This window comes from Nicotiana tabacum, chromosome 20 (genome assembly GCF_000715075.1).
Source record: "Nicotiana tabacum cultivar K326 chromosome 20, ASM71507v2, whole genome shotgun sequence".
In the NCBI taxonomy this organism is placed as follows: Eukaryota; Viridiplantae; Streptophyta; class Magnoliopsida; order Solanales; family Solanaceae; genus Nicotiana; species Nicotiana tabacum.
The window spans coordinates 117,221,834-117,228,302 of record NC_134099.1 but is presented as its reverse complement, the minus strand read 5'-3'; the positions used below and the strand labels follow the sequence as shown (position 1 = coordinate 117,228,302).

General features: G+C 35.8%; 1 long non-coding RNA gene across 1 annotated transcript in view; it reads right to left on the bottom strand.

Annotated features, from left to right (window-relative positions):
• Window positions 1-6,469, bottom strand: part of LOC107770630 (uncharacterized) — a 63,855-nt gene that overhangs the window by 39,828 nt on the left and 17,558 nt on the right. The window lies entirely within an intron of this gene.

The window sequence follows — 6,469 nt, the reverse complement described above, 5'->3', positions numbered from 1 at the left end:
CTACAAAAGATAATTAGTATGTAAGCACATGTAAGCATTAATATGATGAATGTAATCTACTAAAAATGTTTAAATATGATGCAAATTCCCTTTAGATCATGAAAGTTGTCCTAGGACGATGAGGATGATGTCCTTAGACCATGACGTCCTGGGCTATGAAGCGTATGATAATGTATTCGCAGGCCATGAAATGATGTCCTCGGGCCATGAGGATGGTGCCTCTAGACTATGATGCCTTTGAATAATGATGTGCAGTTTCGAGAGATCCTCAGGCCATGACATGGTGTCTTTTGGCTATGATGATGATGTCTTTAGACAATAACGCCTTTGGACAAGTTGGCGATGTTTTAGCCCATGAGATGCAATAATATGATGTTAACAAGACAAGTCTTAGTCTTGTGAAATGAAGGGCAGAGCTTAGCCCAATCGAAAATCAAATAGATAGTACCGGAATAGAGCAATATATGTGCAAGGAGGGACAATGCTTAGTCCCATGCGAATATGGAGGCAGAGATTAGCTTCATGCAGATATAGAGGCAAGTATTAGCCTCATGCGAGTATGGAGGCAGAGATTAGCCTCATGCACGTACGGAGGCACGGATTAGCCTCATGCAAATATGGAGGCAGGGATTAGTCTCGTGCAATTAGGGAGGCAGGGATTAGCCTCATGCAGATAGGGAGGCAGGGATTAACCTCATGAAGATAGGAGGCAGGTATTAGCCTCATGCAAACAGGGAGGCAAGGATTAGTCTCATGCAAATAGGAAGGTAGGTATTAGCCTCATGTAGTTATGGAGGCAAGGATTAGCCTCATTTAGATATGGAGGCAGTGATTATCCTCATGCAAATATGGAGGTAGGGATTAGCCTCGTGCAAGTAGGGAGGGAGGGATTAGCCTCCTGCAGATATAGAGGCAGGGATTAGTCTCATGCAATTATGGATGTAGGGATTAGTCTCATGTAGATATGGAGGCAAGTATTAGCCTCATACAGATATGGAGGCAGGGATTAGCCTCATGCAAATATGGAGGTAGAGCTTAACCTCATGCAAGGATAAATGCATTGTTTAGCGTTATACAGGTAGAGGAAGATAGTTATGTAAATGAGAGAAAGCAATTCTTAGCCTTATGAATATGAATACTTTGTGCTGTGTTGTGTATATCTCTATGCAGGTGGTGGTCTTCGTGCTTTGCAGCGTATGCCTGGTGAGAATATTGTTGACAATGTTCTACCTATCATCCCTTTTCGAAGACTTTGATGATACAATCTCAAAATTTTGCCCCAGTTTCATTTTTGGAGGGAAATAGAATTTTTATAATAATAAGACTAAACCAAATAATGGGTTACATACGTATCTCTTTTAAACAGAAATCAGATAAAAACATAGATCGTATTTGAAGCTTATAGAATAGCTAGAGAATGCAAGATTTATGTAATCGAGTAGCCCCCTGTTGAAAGTTCAGGTGGATGCTCAAAAGAATAGAGTGTGACTGGAAGAACGAGCTTAGAAATAAATACTTTTAGAAGAGTATCACGGGTGGGTGGGTGGAGATTGGTAGAGTAACACGTATCGCTTCGGTCGTATTGACCATTGAGACTGCAGTTCTTGAGAAGGTCTTTATGATTCAACATGTACGTGGAGATTATTACCAACACTTGTGAGAGTATTTTAGAATTGAGCAAATAAAGTACCAGAAGCAAACATAAGTGTCTAACATACTTGGATTTCAAGTCTTATGGCTTGGATGTAAAAGGTGCAAGATGAGCAAGATACAAGACCATAATGTCGGAACAAGATTAGGTAACATTGGGCCGCTAAGATAGAATGGAACTAATCAGATAGAGGAAAGATTGATTGTACTAACGTGGAAAATGTCCTATCTTTTATAAATAGAATATTATGCAAGTTTGGCGTAAGTTACTAGAAGACTCTAGTATTGTATAAGTTGGGATACAAAATAAAAACCCAAAAATAATATTACTCGGACAATAGCCCTAAGTATGATCTGGACTGAGTTGAATAGAGGATAGCAGCAATTGAAGGGTAAAACATCTCATTTTGAAAAAGTTATACCCATATGAGCAAAATTGAGATGCAACATCATTTGAAAATGAAATTGTGTCATTAAACTGATGATAATGATGGTCAGTCATGTTATGTAATCAATGGATGAAATACTTCCGTTAGGCAAAATCAGAGATTATGCCCCTGGGACGGAAAGATAGTTTGTTCATACCCAAGATTCAAATGATTTGAGTCTAAGGATAGAAGTCTAAAAAATGCCCAAAAATTGATTGTTTTAGGCATGGAGTAATTTTGAAAGAATATGTCATGAGTACTTTGAAATAAATAGCAAACAAATAAATAGAGACATGCAAGAGGGAATATAGATACACATAATAATGTGCAAATAAGCCTTTATGGGGATGGCAAAAGAGATAAGGTTGATTTAGCCCTACCACTCCTAAATTTAAAAATTTAAGACAACAGTCAACATATTAACACATCTTTCTCCAAGTAATGCACATAAGGTGATTGTGTCCATTGGGTTTATGGAAATTCCGCCGGACTTTGGACAAGGCTTGTCTTAGCGAGTTATTGCATGGGTAGCGTTCTAAGTCATACTAGGTTTAGACATGATGCATGCAATGTCGATTTTAGAATGGGGTTTCTAGAAGAGTCTAGACTGGTACCCTCAAGCGGACAACTTGGGAGAGAAAGGCGCGGAACCATCGAATGCACCGCTGATCGACTCATTTTACTGCAAATAAGCCTTTCCAAATTCAAAGGGTGATTTTGGAAAGAGCGCAGACACTCACAAGTGCTGCTATGTTGATATTTGGCACGAGTGGAACATGAGTTGAAAACATGCTTATGCAAAAGTGATAACATATAGTCAAGTAATTCACATGGTGAAGACATATAAAGGCAGTATTAAATAATACGATAAAATAAGCAAAAGAGAAAGGGGAAAAAATACAAAGGAAATAGGTTAGCATTGTTCACAAAAAATTCAAAACATAATTAAATGAAACGAATAAAGGAGACAGGGAAGGGAGGTTCATGATATAACAACTTTGAGCAAATAAAGGAACGGGAAGGGGAGGTACCTGGAAGCGGTCATGTAAAGCAACTTAATGAATTAGAAATCCCACATAAGCTGAATCCGTTATGGTAAGAACCTAAGTATCCTCAACAGAGTTGCCATGCTGTCACGCCCCATTTTTCTCACGAAGACGGGTTTAGACATGTGACAACTCTTTTAAAATGGTATAAAAAGAGAAGAGTCGTCACCTAACGATTGTAAGGTGCGTTATGGTACCTATTTACAAATAACTCTGTTTGACTAGTCAACGTCACCAAAGATCGAGTAATGGCTCAAATTACCTTAAAGAGAAGGTGTTAGGCACTCTTCGAAGTCCACAACTGTGGGTCCTGGTCGAAATTTATGCTATGTGGGATTATTGGATTACTAATCTAAAGTTAGACTAGTTTGTTATTACTAGGCGATGAAATATGCAAACAATTAGAGATGTAAAAAAAATAATTACTTAAACAATCAAGTGCATAAGGAAAGAATTGATAGCCTAAAGGAACTAATTATGTAAAGGGGGACCTAAATTTTTAAGCCTAATGGATCAACTCCCGTGCAAAGCCTGCTAAGACTTTTATAGCCAAAAGTGCAACGGCTATTCGGACAATTTTTGTATCATGTCCAACTACCCTCATTACTATCTTCGAGTTATTAACCTAAGAACGTACTAGTTAATTCTAAAGCGCGTCTTAATTTAAAACTACCCGTCCCTTCTTATAGTCCAGAAAACTTTGGACACTATTCTAAAATGATGGTTCTAGACATAAAGAAAATCTCAAGTTTCTATTTACATTCCTATTAGCGTCACATAAAAGGGAGCACATCGGGACTTAAACAAATAACACAGAAGGCATGTAAGGGCTCATGTTAGCCTCCAAATTAATTAAATTGAGAGATGATAATTGAAGTAGTGAAATGAACTCTTATAATATAATAAATTTCTTGAATTGGTACTATGGAATTCAAGTATAAGCATACTAGAATAAACATAATTATAAAATTAGTAAAAATATCGAGTAGAAGACAAAGTAGTTTTGATTAAAGTATAAAGCTACGTACTCTTTTGTGTAAAGGTAGATAAGAAAGAGAAATTGAAATAAGATACCTGATTTGAAATTCGTATGCCAGAAAACTTATTTGTATACAAAGATTGTTACTAGCCCCCAAGCCTTTAATAAATAAATAATTAAATAAAAATATTATAGGAAGACTATACTTACTTAACAGGTCTTGTTTCCCTGAAATAAATCAAAGGTACTTTTTGTAAAACTAGTATGACGTCAGGTTTAAAACAATTAGCAATCTCCACTGTTAAAAGGAAATTGAGTGCATTAAAAATTATTATTATTATTAGCAGAATAACAGAAACAGAAAAGCACGTCTCCCTGTTACGTAAATTCTATAAGCATGGTAATAATATTGAAAATGAAAGCATGACTTCAATGATTAGTAAAAATAGAAACAAACCACAATAGCAAATAGCACATAGCAGCAACAAGTGACAAACAAGTTTCAGCCCCAATCATCCCTTTTACACAAGTACAGATTATTTGTAGCATTATAAGGCCAACATTACAACACAAGCTAAACTAATGAGCTTCAGGCGCAAAGTAAATTCCAACACAATAATTCTTAAACCTTCCCCTTCCCAGGCGACTCCAATTCATTCCTCAATGCTCGAATTAGATCATCCTATAACATCATAGCCCAACCAGAACACATATGCAGCGCACATGGAGATCGAATTATCACAAAAATAGATTTAACTCGTTACTTCCAAATAATATGACTTCAAGTATTTGGTTCAAACTATTTGCAATTTAGTCATGTAAAGATAAAGAACATGCTGAGAAATACAACTCGCTAGCCTTTAACACCAACGAAGTTGTTGACTTCTCTTACTATTAGTTCCTAAATAGAGCACCTAGTGTTCAAATCAAATAAATAATTACTCAAACAAAATAAAGTACAAGCATTATGGGATAGCAAGTTATCTAGATGCTTTATCCATAGACTGAATATCTAGATGAATTAAAATCCTAAGGACATGGTATTCGTATTTGAGAACATCATGGCAGTAATGTTATAGCCAACAAATCAAACAAATATAACTCTTAGCTTCCGACATACTATCCACAACTGGACAAGCAGTATATTAGGCCAGTTAATCCTAAACATGGTGTCTAAGTGACAAAACAAGTGCACTGATTTAGGCAAGGTAGTTTTAACCACATAAGACCGCCAAATAACCTTAAGGTTTAAGGAATGAAGTTTGAACAATCCACTGCCACTTTTTATTAACTAAGAAATACTCGCTGAAATTATACCTATGCAACATGAATTCAGTTATATTCAAAGAATGAAGATCATGGAACTTACAAATATCATTCGAAATCTTTTAGGTAGTATTTCTAAACTAAATCATTGAACATAGCAAATAAGTTGGTGCTACTCTTGTTTATGCAATCTTTAGTCCTAAATAAAAGAAATGATTGCGTAGTTACTAGGGTCCCAAAACAAATCCTAAAGACATTTATGGCCAGGTCGTCTCATATTCAAAAACTCACACATAAAATCAAAAGATCAAAAACACACCTGAATTTAAGAGATGTACCTGGTTATTATATTGGCATAATTTCAATAGAGTGCCGTATGGCACTCGATATCTCAGCATGGCCAAGAGTGTACCGAATACAAAACTAAAGAGAAGGACTACTCTATTCTAACAACAACTAACATGTAAAGGAATCATAATGCGTCGTTCAGGAAACTAACTGGTTTATGGTGTATCAAATTCATAAGAAAACTAGAAATCCAAATAATGATTCACGGACAGAGCTTCAACAGCAGTAAATATGCCAAACAAACTCCAGAAATACGTAGTGATTGCAATGAGAAAACTCGAATAATAGCGACTCGAAACCAATACTCAAATCTCGACGCTCCGAGATCACAAAAACATCTAAGAATTTCGAGCAACACTCGTATCGAGTGAAATAAAATAAAACAAATTTTGCTTTGGCTTGCAATAAGCAAAGAAGTAGCCGAAGAGCAGTGAATGAAGAGTATATCACAGTAAAAAAAAGTTATGGAAGTGATGAGGAGCAATGATCAAAAGTCCTCCTCCCCTCCTTTTTTTGCCTTAACAGTAGTAGTATTTATAGCTAAAAATTACTAATGCTCTAAGTAAAAAGGATATAAATTAAGGCTAACAATTAGTACTTGACAGAATCAATTAGCAGAAATCAGAGGCCACAACTTTGGAAAAAAATTGATTCTTTCTATATATAAAAAGTATATGAATATTTATGAAATTCAACTACAATATAATTAGAGCAATAATAAATTATGTCAAGAAGGAAAGAAGCTTACGGGA